At 40.2% G+C, this 20,974-nt stretch overlaps 1 long non-coding RNA gene across 4 annotated transcripts in view; it reads right to left on the reverse strand.

Annotated features, from left to right (window-relative positions):
- LOC112661504 (uncharacterized) overlaps positions 1 to 20,974 on the reverse strand; it is a 96,494-nt gene that overhangs the window by 25,025 nt on the left and 50,495 nt on the right. Inside the window, exons 5-6 of one of the 4 annotated variants that reach the window (XR_007403490.1) lie at positions 20,519 to 20,604; positions 19,268 to 19,487 (exon numbers count right to left, since the gene is read on the reverse strand). The exons of the other annotated variants lie outside the window; for them this stretch is intronic. This is a non-coding gene — a long non-coding RNA (uncharacterized LOC112661504). Of the gene's footprint in view, positions 1 to 19,267; positions 19,488 to 20,518; positions 20,605 to 20,974 lie in introns of those variants that run through there. 4 annotated transcript variants of the gene reach the window in all.

The following is a 20,974-nucleotide window of genomic DNA, read 5'->3' on the forward strand; positions in this document are numbered from 1 at the left end:
TCAGAAATTTGTCATTTTTATAGGGATGCAGTGAAATTTGGCTTTGATCTCAATATTTGGTCAAAATATGTGATTAAATTTCTGCTTTAACTCAAGTCTCTAGAAACCTAAATAGCAAATCACTATAATTTGAGAATCTCTGAATTTGTGCATGATCAATGATTATTTAATTGGATGAGTTAATTACAGAAGAATAATGATAATAAAATAACAAACATATATTAAATATTTGTTATTTTTTTCACTTTTTAAAAGGTGGATATAGCAAACTTAGGTCATCTTAGACTAAGAGGAGCCACAAATGTCCCAATTTCCAGCCAACAAAACCACTTCCACCATTACATTATCTATCTACTAAAACTTGGAGATTTATAAAAAACCAAAATTTCAAAGAACTCCCCAGACCTCAGATTGTATAGTAAATTTGAGTTTCTAAAACTCTTTGCTTCTACTTCCCTCATAAATAGTATTTTCAGAAGTCTTTCTATCTTTATAATGATAGTAGTAGCAGTAGTAGTAACAATAAATAGGTTAAGAAGGAAAAGAATTTCAACACATGATTGAAGGCACAAAGGCATATGGTGAGCTTTTTCATTTTTTTAAATGAAGATTTTTTTTGTGATTGACTTAATATGAATTTAAGATTCTCTTGGAAAAAAAAATCACTTCGTAAACCTTGTTTTTAATTGTGAAACAAAGGGTAATAGGATAGGAAAAAATTCTAAAGCCCTTGAAATTATTCTTTGTTGCTGGCCACTTATTCTGCTGTTACCATAGGGGTAGTACAGACATATCTTGGTGGTATTGGGTGTTCACTTCCAGATCACAGCAATAAAGTGAATATTGCAATAAAACAACTCAAATGAATTCTTTGGTTCCCTAGTGCATATAAACATTTTTACCCTATACTGCTGCCTATTAAATGTGCAATAGCATATTGTCTGAAGAAATCATGAATATACTTTAATTAAAAAATACTTTATTGCTAAATAACACTAACCATCATCTGAGCTTTCAGTGAGTTGTAATCTTTCTCTCCACCCTGGTGGAGGGTGTCGTCTCGAAGTTGATGGCTGCTGACTGACCATGGCGATGGCTGCTGAAGGTAGGGTGGCTGTGGCAATTTTCTTAAAATAAGACAACAATGATGTTTGCTGCATTCATTGACTCTCAAACAATTTATCTGTAGCATACAATGCTGTCTGATAGCATTTACCCACAGAACTTCTTTCAAAATTGGAGTTGATTCTCTCAAACTCTGCATTGCTATATCAATTAAGTTTATGTAGTATTCTAAATTCTTTGTTGTCATTTCAACAATCTTTTTGGCATCTTCTCCAGGAGTAGATTCCATCTCAAGAAATCACTTTCTTTGTTCATCTGTAAGATGAGCTCTGTCATGAGATTGCAGTAGTGCAGTCACATCTTTAGAATCCACTTCTAATTCCAATTCTCCTGTTTCCACCACATCTGTCGTTACCGCCTCCACTGAAGTCTTGAACCCCTCCCAGTCACCCACGAGGGTTGTAGTTCTTCCAAACTTCTATTAATGTTGATATTTTGACCATTTCCCACAAATCACAAATGTCTTTTATGGCATCTAGAATGGTGAATCCTTTCCAGAAGGTTTTCAATTTATTTTACCCAGATTCATCAGAAGAATCACTATGGCAGCTATGGCCTTAGATATATATTTCTTTTTTTTTTTTTTTTTTTTTTTTTTTAAATTAATTTATTTATTTATTTTTATTGGTGTTCAATTTACTAACATACAGAATAACACCCAGTGCCCGTCACCCATTCACTCCCACCCCCCGCCCTCCTCCCCTTCTACCACCCCTAGTTCATTTCCCAGAGTTAGCAGTCTTTACGTTCTGTCTCCCTTTCTGATATTTCCCACACATTTCTTCTCCCTTCCCTTATTTTCCCTTTCACTATTATTTATATTCCCCAAATGAATGAGAACATATAATGTTTGTCCTTCTCCGACTGACTTACTTCACTCAGCATAATACCCTCCAGTTCCATCCACGTTGAAGCAAATGGTGGGTATTTGTCATTTCTAATAGCTGAGTAATATTCCATTGTATACATAAACCACATCTTCTTTATCCATTCATCTTTCGTTGGACACCGAGGCTCCTTCCACAGTTTGGCTATAGTGGCCATTGCTGCTAGAAACATCGGGGTGCAGGTGTCCCGGCGTTTCATTGCATTTGTATCTTTGGGGTAAATCCCCAACAGTGCAATTGCTGGGTCGTAGGGCAGGTATATTTTTAACTGTTTGAGGAACCTCCACACAGTTTTCCAGAGTGGCTGCACCAGTTCACATTCCCACCAACAGTGTAAGAGGGTTCCCTTTTCTCCGCATCCTCTCCAACATTTGTTGTTTCCTGCCTTGTTAATTTTCCCCATTCTCACTGGTGTGAGGTGGTATCTCATTGTAGTTTTGATTTGTATTTCCCTGATGGCAAGTGATGCAGAGCATTTTCTCATATGCATGTTGGCCATGTCTATGTCTTCCTCTGTGAGATTTCTGTTCATGTCTTTTGCCCATTTCATGATTGGATTGTTTGTTTCTTTGGTGTTGAGTTTAATAAGTTCTTTATAGATCTTGGAAACTAGCCCTTTATCTGATATGTCATTTGCAAATATCTTCTCCCATTCTGTAGGTTGTCTTTGAGTTTTGTTGACTGTATCCTTTGCTGTGCAAAAGCTTCTTATCTTGATGAAGTCCCAATAGTTCATTTTTGCTTTTGTTTCTTTTGCCTTTGTGGATGTATCTTGCAAGAAGTTACTATGGCCGAGTTCAAAAAGGGTGTTGCCTGTGTTCTTCTCTAGGATTTTGATGGAATCTTGTCTCACATTTAGATCTTTCATCCATTTTGAGTTTAGCTTTGTGTATGGTGAAAGAGAGTGGTCTAGTTTCATTCTTCTGCATGTGGATGTCCAATTTTCCCAGCACCATTTATTGAAGAGACTGTCTTTCTTCCAATGGATAGTCTTTCCTCCTTTATCGAATATTAGTTGCCCATAAAGTTCAGGGTCCACTTCTGGATTCTCTATTCTGTTCCACTGATCTATGTGTCTGTTTTTGTGCCAGTACCACACTGTCTTGATGACCACAGCTTTGTAGTACAACCTGAAATCTGGCATTGTGATGCCCCCAGATATGGTTTTCTTTTTTAAAATTCCCCTGGCTATTCGGGGTCTTTTCTGATTCCACACAAATCTTAAAATAATTTGTTCTAACTCTCTGAAGAAAGTCCATGGTATTTTGATAGGGATTGCATTAAACGTGTATATTGCCCTGGGTAACATTGACATTTTCACAATATTAATTCTGCCAATCCATGAGCATGGAATATTTTTCCATCTCTTTGTGTCTTCCTCAATTTCTTTCAGAAGTGTTCTATAGTTTTGAGGGTATAGATCCTTTACATCTTTGGTGAGGTTTATTCCTAGGTATCTTATGCTTTTGGGTGCAATTGTAAATGGGATTGACTCCTTAATTTCTCTTTCTTCAGTCTCATTGTTAGTGTATAGAAATGCCACTGACTTCTGGGCATTGATTTTGTATCCTGCCACGCTACCGAATTGCTGTATGAGTTCTAGCAATCTTGGGGTGGAGACTTTTGGGTTTTCTATGTAGAGTATCATGTCATCGGCGAAGAGGGAGAGTTTGACTTCTTCTTTGCCAATTTGAATGCCTTTAATGTCTTTTTGTTGTCTGATTGCTGAGGCTAGGACTTCCAGTACTATGTTGAATAGCAGTGGTGAGAGTGGACATCCCTGTCTTGTTCCTGATCTTAGGGGAAAGGCTCCCAGTGCTTCCCCATTGAGAATGATATTTGCTGTAGGCTTTTCATAGATGGCTTTTAAGATGTCGAGGAATGTTCCCTCTATCCCTACACTCTGAAGAGTTTTGATCAGGAATGGATGCTGTATTTTGTCAAATGCTTTCTCTGCATCCAATGAGAGGATCATATGGTTCTTGGTTTTTCTCTTGCTGATATGATGAATCACATTGATTGTTTTACGGGTGTTGAACCAGCCTTGTGTCCCAGGGATAAATCCTACTTGGTCATGGTGAATAATTTTCTTAATGTATTGTTGGATCCTATTGGCCAGTATCTTGTTGAGAATTTTTGCATCCATGTTCATCAGGGATATTGGTCTGTAATTCTCCTTTTTGGCGGGGTCTTTGTCTGGCTTTGGAATTAAGGTGATGCTGGCTTCATAGAACGAATTTGGAAGTACTCCATCTCTTTCTATCTTTCCAAACAGCTTTAGGAGAATAGGTATGATTTCTTCTTTAAACGTTTGATAAAATTCTCCTGGGAAGCCATCTGGCCCTGGACTCTTGTGTCTTGGGAGGTTTTTGATGACTGCTTCAATTTCCTCCCTGGTTATTGGCCTGTTCAGGTTTTCTATTTCTTCCTGTTCCAGTTTTGGTAGTTTGTGGCTTTCCAGGAATGCGTCCATTTCTTCTAGATTGCCTAATTTATTGGCGTATAGCTGTTCATAATATGTTTTTAAAATCGTTTGTATTTCCTTGGTGTTGGTAGTGATCTCTCCTTTCTCATTCATGATTTTATTAATTTGAGTCTTCTCTCTCTTCTTTTTAATAAGGCTGGCTAATGGTTTATCTATCTTATTAATTCTTTCAAAGAACCAACTCCTGGTTCTGTTGATCTGTTCCACAGTTCTTCTGGTCTCGATTTCGTTGAGTTCTGCTCGAATCTTTATTAACTCCCTTCTTCTCTTGGGTGTAGGATCTATTTGCTGTTTTTTCTCTAGCTCCTTTATGTGTAAGGTTAGCTTTTGTATTTGAGTTCTTTCCAGTTTTTGAATGGATGCTTGTATTGCAATGTATTTCCCCCTTAGGACTGCTTTTGCTGCATCCCAAAGATTTTGAACGGTTGTATCTTCATTCTCATTAGTTTCCATGAATCTTTTTAATTCTTCCTTAATTTCCTGGTTGACCCTTTTATCTTTTAGCAGGATGGTCCTTAACCTCCATGTGTTTGAGGTCCTTCCAAACTTCTTGTTGTGATTTAGTTCTAATTTCAAGGCATTATGGTCCGAGAATATGCAGGGGACAATCCCAATCTTTTGGTATCGGTTCAGACCCGATTTGTGACCCAATATGTGGTCTATTCTGGAGAAAGTTCCATGTGCGCTTGAGAAGAATGTGTATTCAGTTGAGTTTGGATGTAAAGTTCTGTAGATATCTGTGAAATCCATCTGGTCCAGTGTATCATTTAAAGCTCTCGTTTCTTTGGAGATGTTTTGCTTAGAAGACCTATCGAGTATAGAAAGAGCTAGATTGAAGTCACCAAGTATAAGTGTATTATTATCTAAGTATTTCTTCACTTTGGTTAATAATTGATTTATATATTTGGCAGCTCCCACATTCGGAGCATATATATTGAGGATTGTTAAGTCTTCTTGTTGAATAGATCCTTTAAGTATGATATAGTGTCCCTCTTCATCTCTCACTACAGTCTTTGGGGTAAATTTTAGTTTATCTGATATAAGGATGGCTACCCCTGCTTTCTTTTGAGGACCATTCGAATGGTAAATGGTTCTCCAACCTTTTATTTTCAGGCTGTAGGTGTCCTTCTGTCTAAAATGAGTCTCTTGTAGACAGCAAATAGATGGGTCCTGCTTTTTTATCCAGTCTGAAACCCTGCGCCTTTTGATGGGGTCATTAAGCCCGTTCACATTCAGAGTTACTATTGAGAGATATGAGTTTAGTGTCATCATGATATCTATTCAGTCTTTGTTTTTGTGGACTGTTCCACTGAACTTCTTCTTAAAGGGGAATTTTAAGAGGCCCCCTTAAAATTTCTTGCAGAGCTGGTTTGGAGGTCACATATTCTTTTAGTTGCTGCCTGTCTTGGAAGCTCTTTATCTCTCCTTCCATTTTGAATGAGAGCCTTGCTGGATAAAGTATTCTTGGTTGCATGTTCTTCTCATTTAGGACCCTGAATATATCCTGCCAGCCCTTTCTGGCCTGCCAGGTCTCTGTGGAGAGGTCTGCTGTTACCCTAATACTCCTCCCCATAAAAGTCAGGGATTTCTTGTCTCTTGCTGCTTTAAGGATCTTCTCTTTATCTTTGGAATTTGCAAGCTTCACAATTAAATGTCGAGGTGTTGAACGGTTTTTATTGATTTTAGGGGGGGATCTCTCTATTTCCTGGATCTGAATGCCTGTTTCCCTTCCCAGATTAGGAAAGTTTTCAGCTAGAATTTGTTCAAATACATATTCTGGCCCTCTGTCCCTTTCGGCGCCCTCGGGAACCCCAATTAAACGTAGGTTTTTCTTCCTCAGGCTGTCGTTTATTTCCCTTAATCTATCTTCATGGTCTTTTAATTGTTTGTCTCTTTTTTCCTCAGTTTCCCTCTTTGCTATCAACTTGTCTTCTAGGTCACTCACTCGTTCTTCCACCTCGTTAACCCTCGTCGTTAGGACTTCTAGTTTGGATTGCATCTCATTCAATTGATTTTTAATTTCTGCCTGATTAGCTCTAAATTCTGCAGTCATGAAGTCTCTTGAGTCCTTTATACTTTTTTCTAGAGCCACCAGTAGCTGTATAATAGTGCTTCTGAATTGGCTTTCTGACATTGAATTGTAATCCAGATTTTGTAACTCTGTGGGAGAGAGGACTGTTTCTGATTCTTTCTTTTGAGGTGAGGTTTTCCTTCTAGTCATTTTGCTCAGTGCAGAGTGGCCAAAAGCAAGTTGTATTGGGAAAAAGAGAAAAAGAGAGGAGAGAAAGAAGGAAAGAAAAGAGAAAGAGAAAAAAAAAGGGAAGAAAAAGAAAAAAACAAAAACGAAAAAAAAAAAAAAAGAAGAAGAAAAAGAGAAAGAAAAAGAAAGGAGAAAAAAAGGGGGTGGGGGAAGGAAACAAATCAAAAAGCAAAACAAAATAAAAACAAAAACAAAAACAAAAACAAACAAACAAAAAAAGAACCACCGGGGAGTATCTTCTGATTCTGTGTACTTTAAGTCCCTTGGCTTCTCCTGGAAGTTGTCCGTCCAGCTGGTGTTCTGGGGGAGGGGCCTGTTGTGCTGATTTTCAGGTGTTAGCAGTTGGGGAGCTGCTGTGCCCCTGCCTGGTGCAGGGCTCGGTGGGGGTTGTTTGCCCCGTGAGGCCGCAGGAGGAACAGCCCCAGTGGCGGGGCAGCTCTGGAACCTGGATTCAGCTCCGGCAGGAACTCCGTCTGCAGGGCCTGGAGGCTCCGGGGCGGGGCCGCTGATGTGCTCAGCTGGGGCAGGAGCGTCCTCGCTGTCCTGGGCCCTCCCGGCCTCTGCCTGTCCCGGGGGAGGCGGGATCCTGGGCTGTGTCCCGGCGCCCTGTGCTCCGGAGCCTGCGCTGGTGGATTCGCGCTCCCGGGCCGCGCAGCCCCCTCCGCGGAGCCGCCGCCCGAGCCCCTCCGAGCTGCTCCTGGAACCGCGCAGCCCCCTCCGCACGGAGCCTCTTCCTCTGCCCGAGCCCCTCCGAGCTGCTCCCGGGGCCGCGCAGCCCCCTCCGCGGAGCCGCCGCCCGAGCCCCTTCAGCTGCTCCGGGTCCCGCCGGGTCCCGCCGTGCGCGCTGCAGCCCTTAGGGAGCTCGGCGCACTCTCCTGGGCGCGCAGTTGCTGTTACTGTCCCCGGGAGCCCGAGGGCATCCCCGCCCTCCTGGGTCCTGCTCCACCTCCCCGCGAGCCCCTTTCCCCCGGGAAGGTCGGTGCAGCTCCTGCGTCCTCCGGGACGGGGCTCTCCTGTCCTGGGGACACTCGCCCCGGCCTCAGCCCGGCTCCTCGCGGGCCCCTCCCCCTTGGAGGCCTTTGTTTCTTTACTTCTTTTTCCCCGTCTTCCTACCTTGATAGAAGCGCGAACTCTTCTCACTGTAGCATTCCAGCTGGTCTCTCTTTAAATCTCAGGCCGAATTCATAGATTTTCAGGATAATTTGAAGGTTTTCTAGGTAGTTTGGTGGAGACAGGTGATTTGGAGACCCTGCTCTTCCGCCATCTTGCTCCTCCCCTCAGATATATATTTCTTAAACAATAAGACTTGAGAGTTGAAATTACTCCCTGATCCACAAGTTGTAGAATGGATTGTGCATTGGCAGGCGCACAAACGATAATTGTATTGTACATCTTCATCAGAGTTCTTGGGTGACCGGTGTATTGTTCATAAACAGTAATATTTTGAAAGAAATATTTTTTTTTCTTGAGCAATAGGTATCAACACTGGCTCAAAATATTTGGTAAGCTATTTTGCAAACAGATGTACTGTCATACAGGCTTTCTTGTTCCATTTATAGAGCACGGAGTGGATTTAGCATTAATTCTTAAGACCCTAGGATTTTCAGAATGGTGAATGAGCATCGGCTTCAACTTAAAGTCACCAACTGACTTAGCCCTAATAAGAGCCTGTCCTTTGAAACCTTGAAGCCAGATGCTCACTTCTCTCTAGCTATGGAAATCCTAAGTGGCATCATCTTCCAATGGAAGGCTGTTTCATCTATACTGAAAATCTGTTGTTTGGGCAGCTACCTTCATTAATGATTTTTTAAAAAGATTTTATTTATTTATTCACGAGAGACACACAGAGAGAAACAGAGACATAGACGGAGGGAGAAGCAGGCTCCCCATGATGTGGGACTCAATCCTAGGACCCCAGGATCAGGCCCTGAGTCGAAGGCGGAAGCTCAACCCCGGAGCCACCCAGGTGCCCCTTCATTAATGATCTTAACTAGATATTCTGGAAAACTTGCTATGGCTTCTACATTAGCACTTGCTGCTTTACCTTGTGCTTTTATGTAATCGGGATGGCTTCTTTCCTTAAACCTCATGAACCCACCTCTGCTAGCTTCTAATTTTTCTTCTGCAGCTTCCTCACCTCTCTCAGCCTTCAGAGAATGGAAGAGAGTCAGGGTCTTGCTCTGGATCAGGCTTTGACTTACAGGAATGTTGACGCTGGTTTGATCAGACCACTAAAATTTTTTCTATATAAGCAATAAGGATTCTCCTGGGTTCAGTGGAGTAGCACTTTCAATTTCCTTCAAGAATTTTTCCTTTGCATTCACAACTTGGTTTTTGGTCCAAGGGCTCTATCTTGGCTTATCTCAGCTTTTGACATGCCTTCCTCACTAGACTTAATCATTTCTAGCTTTTGATTTAAAGTGAAAGGCATATGACTGGTCCTTTCATTTGAAACATAGAGGCCACTGTAGGGTTATTAATTGGCCCAACCTCAATACTGCTGTGTGTTAGGGAACAGGAAGGCATGAGGCCAGGGAGACAGATGGGGGAGTGGCCGGTTGGTGGAGCAGTCAGTATGCACACAACATCTATCGATGAAGCTTGCTGTCTTATGTGGGTGTGGTTCATGGCACCCAAGAACAATTATAACAGCTCAAAGACTGCTGCTTACAAATCACCATGATAAATACTGTAATAATAATGAAAAATTTGAAATATTATGAGAATTGCCAAAATGTGACCCAGAGACATGAAGAGAGTGAATGTTGTTGGAAAAAAAAGAGCTCGTCACACGGTTGCTACAAAGTTTCAATTTGTAGAAAACACATCTGCAAAGCACAGTAAACCAAAGTGCAGCAAAATGAGGTATGCTTGTATTATAAATTAGCATAGCATGGCATGCAGAAAAATATTCTTCGGCAAAGGAATGCTTTTATCATTAGCATTTAATGTAAGGAAATGCTTACTCTATTTAGTCTCTCTTTCTTTCTGGAGTGTTTGGAGTTAGATTCACTTGTGACCTATAGTCCAGCTCTGTCCAAATAGCAATTCAGAGTGTAGAAAAGTGGGGTGAAGTGCTACTCCCTTAGCCACCTGTTCTAATCTCATACCCCTTTTGGAAAAAGCAATGGACAGGAGGAACTATCAAAGTAGCAGCCTTCCGAAATTGCTAGCAAAGATGGTTCCCAAATACCAGCTCACCAGGAGAAGAGTGGCGTGGTGTTTGCCCAATTGGCCAGGTCAGGGGGAGACACAGCAGACATACATTAGCGAGCCTCACTCCATCATTTTTATTAATAACCCTGAGATTATCCCACAAACCCTTCCAAGTTTGGTTTCCACCCTATTCAAGGCCCCTTTGTTTATGAATGGCTTTCCTGATGAGGCCAGAATCAGTAACAAAGACAGTAGCGAGGGAGACATGTGGAGCTGAAATGTTTGTAAAGAACTTTCCACCATTTGTATGAATCCTAGCCATATCCTTAATTAGTTGTAAGTGTAACCGAGATCTTTTTCTTCTGTCAACCATATTGTCTGTCTATTCGTCATGGCGCCCAAGAAAGATGCGGAAACACTCCAAGTATGTATATCTGCAGAAGACCTTCTCTCCCTTATAAAGGTTCTTAACAAATACAATTATAGCCTTTGTGAGTATTTATACACTTCAGTATAAATTAGCATTGTTTTACTCTAACATAATAGCTTTCCTTTTAGGAGATGCGACTTTGTTTTCTCATAAACTTTTCTCATTTTTTAGACCTCGCACTCCCACAACATGCCTGGTTTAAATATTCAGTTGGAAAGTAGCAATGTTTAACCCTTAGGAAACATCTCAGGTCACATCTCAGTACTTGCAGTCCCAGATGTAAAAAGCCAAGGCAGTTAGACAACTGGTTGGTGTAGTTCCCTAGGGACTGTGGGTTTCCTTCATTGAAGGGTGCAGCAGCCTAATTAACATGCTGAAAATACCTTCTCAACTCAAATTGTGCTTGAGACATTTGCAGATGACTTTCAGCTGCCCACAGGGGAGCCAAAGGAGCTCGGGCCTTGTTTTAAAAAAAATCTTGACATGATTGCTAAGTTTCAAAAAAAGCTTCCCATTTTATCACATTCTTTGAATCCTTCTTTAGAGATAGATTGAAAAAATATGGATATTTTATTTTATTTTATTTATTTATTTATTTTTTTGTCTCCTAGCCGCCTGGAAGTTGGAATAAAAGCCAAAAACCTTTGCAACTGAAAGAGTTAAAACAGTCTGCATGGTGGAAAATCCCACTGCTTCTCCCTGCCAAATGGGAGGAAAAATCAAAGTAATAAAAATGAAGAGAAAAGGGGAACATTCATGTTAGTAAATCAATCAGTTTCTGTACAATAATCCTCTTAAATCCATCCCCCAAGGTGGGGAGAGCCCTCTTATCAGGGTCTTCAGTGAAATCTATACCAAGACCTGTCAATTCTCTCATGGTTGACAGTCCATATTTAGTCCCATTTATCTGGATTTCAGGATCATCCTATGGAAATGATCCACTAGTACAATTATAGGAGTACTTAGTAATTTTATCCCCTTACTCATTAATATTAATTAGAGCTTGGAGGGGAAAGAGGACAAGGAACAGCTTCTCATATCCAAGCTAATTAACTTTGTCTAGCTTGTATGAAAGTGAGAAAGTGCTTTATTAAAAATGATAAGATAAGCACACAAGGGACTTTTATTTTCTGCTTAGGCTAAACTGTGATAACATTTGGCTCTTCGTGAGCATCCTAGAATTGCCGGCAAGAATAAAAGGATTGTTACTGGAAAGTAAAGGCTCCGGCATGGTTTCCAAGGCACCCACTCAGCTGGTGGTAATGTAGATTTGACGTTTTCATGCTATTTTGGAAAATGAAGGGTGGTTTCCAAGTCCCATATTTAGGACGTGATAGCATTACAAATGATGGAAAAGTAAGGTAACAGAAGTACTTGTTACTTCTTTTTCAGTATTACAGATTTATATGTTATCTAATCCATATTGACACAGTGAGTTGAAACCCTTTTTAATGTATGCCTAAAACATATTTGGTTTCCAGTTAGGATTAGGAACACTTTTTTAAACCAAATATTTCAGTAGATATATTTCCTATTCCCTATGAATAAAACACTGTAAGAAATATGTAAGGTTGGTAGCATTAAAAACTGTGTATTCCACACATTTTTTTTTTTTACTGTAATATTCATTGATTCATGTGTTCTTTTGGAAAATTTGATTGAAGAAACTGTTGAGCTCTAAAGCTTTAGAAATAAATACAAAATGTTAAAAAATAAACTATCCTAATTTTTCCTCATGTTTATACTTTGTGTTTGCCCATGGCCTTTGGGAAGCAGACATGAAACAAATTCAATATGAGGATTTTATTGGGTTAATAAAATAGAAAATGGAGAAGCTAGGAGCTGGGAAAAGCCAGGGAGCTATCAGACTACACTGCAAGCCTTCCCCCGAATGAAGGGGATATGAAGGAAGGCTGAGTGGGACATGTGGCATGTTCCAGATCCCCAGGCAGCCTGTAAGGAAGGTGCAGCAAGACTGTCAGGGGGTCTTTGAGAAACAGTCATCTCTCAGGAGACCCATGTCTCCTCAAACGGGCCTGCCTTCGCACCCCTGCTATGCTCAGTTCCTGGCTGGGAACAGTCCATGAGAAGCATGGTTTTGTCTCAAATATGGTGATGAATTTTATTTTATTTTTCTTTTTTTTTTTAAAGATTTTATTTATTTATTCATGATAGTCACAGAGAGAGAGAGAGAGAGAGAGAGAGAGGCAGAGACACAGGCAGAGGGAGAAGCAGGCTCCATGCACCGGGAGCCCGACGTGGGATCCGATCCCGGGTCTCCAGGATCGCGCCCTGGGCCAAAGGCAGGCGCCAAACCGCTGCGCCACCCAGGGATCCCTGGTGATGAATTTTAGAACAAGTAGTTGGGCTCTTGGTCAGTTATGCTTCTTGTACTTAGAAGCCGTGAGATGCAGTCTCATGGCTGCCATAGGATCTCTTCACGTCTTTTTTTTTTTTAAAGATCTTATTTATTTATTCATGAAAGACAGAGAGAGAGAGAGAGAGAGAGAGAGGCAGAGACAGGGGCAGAGGGAGAAGCAGGCATCCCACAGGGAGCCTGATGTGGGACTCGATCCCCGGACCCCTGGATCATGACCTGAGCCAATGGCAGATACTCAACTGTCAAGCCACCCAGATGCCCCTCTTCACATCTTTTTTAAAACATTACCTATTTGAATTCATCTTCCTGACATTTTTTACTGACGGTAAAAATTGTAATCTTATTTATGTCCAAATCATAAAATGTTGATTTTTTTTTGGTAGAATTAGATTTTGGAAACTTTACTGTGAAATTCCTAAAATATCTAATTCTTCAGTCCAAAACCTAAACATATTTGTGGTTTATATATTCAGTGCTTGATTCCAACCTGAAGGCAATGCAATGCATTTGCAAAAAAAGAGCAAAGCTTTAAAATCTTTCATAACAGAATGGCATGCAAAATATAGACTATAGAGGAAAGAGTCGGTGATATCCTAATGTGACTTTTATTTCTTCTGAGCATCTTAAATTGGTATCTTTGAGTTGATGTCAAACTTGGTGTCTTTCTATTGTTGAAATCAAGGTCATTGTGTATTCAAAGCATTGTCAAGCCTTACTGATATCTTTCACTTTGGGATATCAGTTTAATTTGAGGTCATCGAGTCTTATTGACCTTTTCCCAGTTTAGAACTTGAATTTTTGTTTTTGCTCTTTGCTTGCAATAATTCTCTATTTTCAAATGGCCTTAGTGGTGTAAGTATTTGTCTATATTTTTAGCGTTTTACAAAAGTTTTGAAGTTTTGTGTCATGGTGGAAAGACCATGGTTTTTAAGGTCAAACAGACTGTATTTGGGTCTCACCTCTGCCACTTATTCATTGCATGACTTTAGACAAGCTGATGAACCTTTCTGAACTTGCTTCCTTCTCTGTAATTTAGGGTCAAAACCTCCCACTTTGTAGGCTGTTGTGGGAAAGAAATAAGGCAGCTACACCAGCTGAACCCGAGGATCTCCATCTGCACTATGACACTAATTCACATTTTGCCTTCCCACTTAGGGTCACTGGAGACGCACAGGCCCTATGGTGATCACCCAAATCATCCAGGTGCTGAGCACAGCCCCTCCGCAGCTGGTTGCAGAACACCTGTGCAACCTGTGACAATCTGTGCCCTCCCATGGTCTGTGCCCCTGCAATCCCTCCTTCAGCTCATGTGTCAAATGCTACTCCATCCCTTCCTGCCCAACACCGTTCCATGATTGTAACAGTGAGGGAGTGTTGTCTAAAAAGGTCCGGGATTACAGGAAGCAACATCCTCGAGGTCTTATTTGCCTGGACCTGGACCAGTCAATGGTCTGCAGTCCTGGGTGCCTGCAATCATGTGTGTACATATGGCATGGCCCCTCTTGCCTGGTTTCTCACTCATCTCCTAGAAGCACTCCCTTGCCAAGGCTCTCATCTCCATCTTCTCCTGCTCTTTTTTTAAATTAAGTTTTTGATTATAATTCCAGAGTAGTTAACATATAGTGTTATATTAGTTTACATGTACAATATAGTGATTCAACAATTCCATACATTACTCAGTGCTCATCATAATAAGTGTACTCTTAATCCCCATCCCCTATTTCCCCCAGGCCCCCAACAACCTCCTTTCTGGGAACCATCAGTTTGTTTTCTGTAGTTAAGAATCTGTTTCTTTGTTTGTCTCTCTCTGTCTCTCTGTCTCCCTCTCTCTTTTTTCCCTTTGCTCATTTGTTTTATTTTTTAAATTCCATATGTGAGTGAAATCATATGGCATTTGTCTTGCTCTGACTGATTTATTTCTCTTAGCATAATATTCTCAAGCTCCATCCATGTCATTGCAAATGACAAGATTTCATTCTCTTTTTTTTCTTTCCAAATTTTTATTTAAATTCTAGTTAGTTAACATATAGTACAATACTGGTTTCAGGAGTAGAATTTAGTGATTCATCATTTACATACAACACCCAGTGCTCATCATCCACTTAATCCCCATCACCCATTTAGCCCACACTTCCACCCACTTTCCTCCAGCAACCCTTAGTTTGTTCTCTATCATTAGGAGTCTCTTATGGTTTGCTTCTCTCTCCCTTTCTTTTTTTCCCCTTCCCATCTGTTTTGTTTCCTAAATTTCACATATGCGTGAAATCATATGGTGTTTGTCTTTCTCTGACTGACTTATTTCACTTAGCATAATACACCCTAGTTCCATCCACATCCTTGCAAATAGTAGTTCATTCCTTTTGATGGCTGAATAATATTCCTCTGTGTATGTGCGTGTGTGTGTGTGTGTGTGTGTGTGTGTGTGTGTGTATACTACATCTTTATCCATTTGTCAGTCAATGGACACTTGGGCTCTTTCCATAGTTTGGCTCTTGTTCATAATCCCCCTATAAACATCAGGGTGCATGTATCCCTTCTGTAATTTTTGTATATCTTGGGTAAAAAAATAGTAGTGTAATTGTTAGTGGTAGGGTAGTTAGGGTAGTTATATTTTTAACTTTTTGAGAAATCATACTGTTTTCCAGAGTGACTGCACCGGTTTGAATTCCCATGGACAGCATAAGAGTTTTCCCCTTTCTTCACATTCTTGCCAACACTTGTTGTTTCCTGTGTTGTTAATTTTAGCCATTATGACAGGTGGGAGGTGATACCTCACTGTCGTTTTGATTTCCATTTCCTTGATGAGTGATGTTAGCCATGCGTATATCTTCTTTGGAAAAATGTCTACTCATGTCTTCTGTCCATTTCTTAACTGGATGATATGTTTTTCAGGGTGTTGAATTTGGGAAGTTCTTTATAAATTTTAGATACTAACCCTTTATCAGATATGTCATTTGCAAATATCTTCTCCCATTCTGTAGGTCAGTTGCCTTTTAGTTTTGTTGATTGTTTCTTTCCTGTGCAGAAGCTTTTTATCTTGATGAAATCCCAATACTTTAGTTTTGCCTTTGTTTCCCTGGCCTCCGGCAATATGTCTAGAAAGAAGTTGCTTCAGCCAAGGTCTAAGAGGTTGCTGCTTGTGTTCTCCTCTAGGATTTTGATGGCTTCCTGTCTCACATTTATGCTTTTATTCATGTTGAATTTATTTGGGGGTATGGTGTAAGAAAGTGGTCCAGGCTCATTCTTCTGCATATCACTGTCCAGTTTTCCCAATACTATTTGTTGAAGAGACTATCTTATTTCCATTGGGTCTTCTTTCCTTCTTTATTGACCATACAGTTGTGGATACATTCTGGGGTTCTCTAATCTGTTCCACTGATCTATGTGTCTAATTTTGTGCCAGTTCCATACTGTCTTGATGATCACAGCTTTGTAACAAAACTTGAAGTCTGGAATTGTGATGCTTCCAGCTTTGCTTTTTTTTTTTTTTTTTTTTTTTTTTTAAGGTTACTTTGGCTATTCAGGATCTTTTGTGGTTCTATTCAAATTTTAGGATTGTCTGTTCTATCTCTGTGAAAGGATTTCATTATTTTTTTATGGCTGAATACATCTCTCCTGCTCTTAGATACTGTTTACCCCACTCTTCCCACTGCATTTACTAATTTCCCACTTTGCCACACCTGGATTACATACCCCTCCAGGCAAGGGGTCCTAACAGTGCTAGGCATATGCATTGTGGGCCTCCTTAATACCGTTCATTTGGTTTCCTGCCTCTCAGAAGCAGCTGTCTAGCTGGCCTGACCTTGGAGCTTCTTAAGCACACCCTGGGAGATTCTGCTATAAGCTGTTTGGTCTTTGAGAGATGGTTGTGTTGGACATTCCTGACAGATGTGGAAAGACAGAACTTTTGCTGAAGTTTTTAAAAAGGCCTTTTTGTTGCACATGCAGAGGGGCAGATTTGTTTGTGTGCTTAATTCTTAGTACATTTGCATTTTTGTTCATGAAGTCATAAAAGGAAATACATATTGAGCAAGGAGATGCTTTCAGTTACTCAGATTTCCTGGCCTGTGGTGGAAGGGAATCTGCATTGTAGGGCATTTGTTATACATCTGCTGTTTATTTGGTTCCTTTAGTTAGTTGTATCTAAAAGAACGCAGTCTCAGTTGCAGTGAGGGGTATGGTGAGTTGAGAGACTCTGAAAGGGCTGGGGGAGGTGGGAAATCCCCATGCCTAGGATAGACCTGCACAGCCCAAAAGCTGTCACTGATGGAGGGAGTCAGGACTAGGGTGAGGTATATAAGCACTTATCTTCTGTGTGAAATTTGTAAATGATATTCTAATGCAACATTTTGAAAACCAGAATGTATGTAGAAAAATCCATCACGAATGAGATATCAAAATTTTAAATGAAGAGTGGGTCAGTAACAGTGTCGAGCCAAGCCAGACTGGAGCTGGTAGCCAAAGGAAAAATCAATAATGCTAATTCTGACTTTATTAAAATTTTTAATATTTTATTTATCATGGATTTTTTGCATTCATTTGATTTTTCAAGAGACTGCATTAAAATATTACTTTTCTTCACCATTGAGTCTTTTAGCAATCTTAAACTTTGAGCTTAAGGCAAGTCCTCACCCACTCACCCTAGTTCCAAACTTGCTGAGAGCCACTGGATTTAAAGAGTATTCCTTTGGTTTTCTTTAATCTTTCAATATGCTTCCTTTCATATTCTCCCTACTGGTAGAAGGTAGTTATAACCCAAGGGCCACAAAAGTGTCATATATCAGAAGCTGTATTGACAGTATTTAATATTAATCTGCATGTGATTTATTTTTGCCTTTGTAACTCAATCTGCTTCTCTACCAGAAATCCTTCAGGGGAAATTTGAACAGTACTAGAGTAAATTAGTAATAAAAAAATAAATGATTATTAAAAATAGATTTTCAAACACTATAAACCCTCAGGCTATTTTAAAATAATAGCTTTATTTCTCACTCCAACACGTTTTCTAAGTAAAGTGATATTCCTCTTATTTATGAGATTATTGCATGACCGTGTATCTGAGGCATATTTCAACCTTTCACCAACTGGGAGTCATCATCAGTAGGGAGCCAATGTGTGTAGAGCAGCTGGTAGGGTGAATGTGCTTTATGCTGTGCCTCACACTCACATCATAAGGTAGCATGACATGGAAGGAAGTACAATTTTGATCAAAAGACATTGATTCCTCATTTGCCACTTATTACCAGGGTAAGCTTCCACTCCTCTTAGTCTTGATTAACTCCATTCTTTCTATAGAAATAACAATAGATTCTTCCCAGGGTTGTTGGAAAGAACAAATTGAATCACAGAGGGAAATGCTTTGAAAACTGCCAAAGGGCTCTACAAATAAAATGAGTTGTTTCCTTGATCAATGTGCAACCATAAGGCTGATGAGGCTCTGCAGGGAGCTGAGGCTGACTTCCCCTCTAGAAGTCCAGAGAATTATCTAGTTGCATTTTTAGTGGTAGTCTGTTATTCTAAAACACACTAACTATATAAAAAGATGGTGAAAGGAAATCCTTAGAGGTCTTCACTGAAAAGTTCTTCCTTATAAAATGCAAGGTAATTATAAAGAGTAGCTTGCAACAAAGCTTCCCGGGACAGGTATGTGGACCTCAAACGCACCTAGCTAATTGTGCAAGATTTTCATTGATGTGGCAGGGTCAAAATAATGAACAAGAGGTAGAAAATGCTCCACAGAGAAGATAATTGTTTCTTTAGGATATGAAATAGTTGCACCAATTCCTGGAACTAAAGAGCCAATGCATCTTAACTAATTGGACTAGGAATTGGTCATCTCTGCTTTAAAAGTGTCCTAACTATTAGAAACTGGAATAGTCCCTTAATACATCTGACTGGAAAACCAAAGAGATAAAATTATCCTGTAGGGTTTACATCTGTCAGATAAACAGATGCCATTTTTGAAGAGTAATTTAAAAAGGCCTCAATTGAGAGAATGCCAGTTTTATTGATTTCACTGCCCTTGTATGGTCAGTGAGCAGGTGATACACAAAAGTCTTTAGTTAAGCCGATAGCAATGGCTGGTGACAAAGGAAAAAATATTCATTTTTTGCTGACTACACCACAGGATGTGCTATGTTTGAACATGAAGTTAGAGATGGATCAGCTCCTATCTGACAAGGCTCTTGATTGGCATTAGTTTCATCTCTGGAAAATCACAGTGCTCCAGAGGAAAATACCACTGCTGTGAAGGAGAAAGTAGTCAGGTGCTTACTTACGGTATGCACTCATCCCAGATCACAAGAATGTAATCTCCTGCAGTGGAGGGTTTATTTGGTCTTACATAGTGGTCAGGTCTCCTAAAATATTTGCCAAATGTAAACTAAAATATCTCAGTGGGTGAGGCTATTTTTAAATGTCAGTGCTTATAAGGTAGCATTTTAAAAACTTGAGTATTATATAGAACCCATTATAGGAAAGTAACTGACACTTGCTATTGATTTAAATTATTTTTATTATACTGTTACTTAAAATACAGCAGACATTGTGATGCACTGAGTAGAATCATCGTGTGCGCATGCTGGGTTGCCTGGGCAATGAGCAAGAAGGGACCAGGAGATTCATCTTCTTCCTCTCTGTCAGCAGTTCCCTTCCTCTGCCAGCAGGGCCTGGGCTGCCCTTTGCAGACTACTCCCAAGACAGCTGCCACCTGCATCCCCAGTGCAGCTCTGCCAACTGCCGTTGACAAGACTTCATTCACAGACCTGCCCAGTAAAGAGGGGCACCCACATGGGGAAGAGTCCCTCCGTGGGACAAACTCCACTGTTTGTCTATCAAATTACACTAGCCTTGGCTTTCCTGTCTATGGGGTGATGGGAAAAGGACACTTTGTGACTTCCCTTATGTTAATCTGGCTTCGCTAGTTTTTTCTTTCCTCAACCCTATCCCTTATCTTTTTCCTTATGGGATTTGTCCCAAACTCTGACGTTTTTATGACAAACATGAAACTAGATGAAAATACCCTAGGAGTTTGGCTCTTCTATAACCAGGAAACTAAGTTTTTAAAATTAAGTACACATGTAAAAAAATCATACTAACAACTCTAATGTAATATAATAATTGATTATTGTTTAGGTGAAACCTATTCATCCAAATTTAGTTTAATAAATGAAAAGAGTAGCCTTTGTTTCAGTTATACGTTAGTCTATTTCTGTATTGTAACTTGAGAGATACTAATTTTAGAGAATATCTATTTGGAGAAGTTCAATGGGCAAAGTGTTATTCATAACTTCAAGGCTTTTTCAGTAAATAGACCTCCTATTTAACCAAAACTCTGCCAGCAAACAATTGTTGAGTGCATATTTTGAAGAGATGTCACATGGTAATTTGTAAAGCTGACTAGTTCATCTTAAAATAAGGTCAGCATTGTGATGTTATTGAATCTATAATAAGTGAGTGCTTAATCTATTTATTTATGGCATTGCAAAAAGAAAAAAAAAACTTCATTGTAATTCCAGTAGTTGCGGCTAATGAATCGTTCATTGGTACAGAGCAAGATAGGCTAGATTGTATGCCATGTACGTGCCTGAAATGGGAACACAAGGCCAAATGCTGACTTGGTGTGGGCTCTTTGAGTTTTATGAAATCTGTACTATGAGCTATGTGAAACCCCCATCTTCCACCACTGTTCTCTAAAGCATGAAAAAACACAAAACTTATGTGTGCTTTGGCCTATGTTCCACTCATTCATCCATTCATTCATCTACTCACTCATTCATCCACCAAAAGCACTAACCATATATCATGTGACAGGCACTGTCCTAGGCAATGGTGCACATCACTGTGCACAGACAAGATCCTGGTCTTCACGAAGTTTGTACTCTAGCAGGGGTAGACAGAAAACAAGAGATATATTACTGAGTAAGCTTTAGAGTGTGTTGGAAAATGATAAATGGACTTTACAAAGAAAGGTAGAACAGGACTTGAGGAGTGCCAGAGCTAAGATGGGGCAGGGGACAGCGGGGTGGGCTGAGCCATACTGAAAATGTGAGAATGGAGAAAACTCTTGTGGGACATGAGGGGGCGGACCAGGGCAGATATCAGGCCAAGAGACATCCCAGCAGAAGGAAGGCCAGGGCAAATCCTCCAGGTGGGAAGGTACCTGGTGTGTGTAGGAAACAACATGAAATCTGTGTGATTGTGTCAGGGTAGGAGAGGATGGTGGAGAAATGAGGACAAGGCTGGGTAAACT

The sequence above is a fragment of the Canis lupus genome, chromosome 18 (assembly GCF_003254725.2).
Source record: "Canis lupus dingo isolate Sandy chromosome 18, ASM325472v2, whole genome shotgun sequence".
In the NCBI taxonomy this organism is placed as follows: Eukaryota; Metazoa; Chordata; class Mammalia; order Carnivora; family Canidae; genus Canis; species Canis lupus.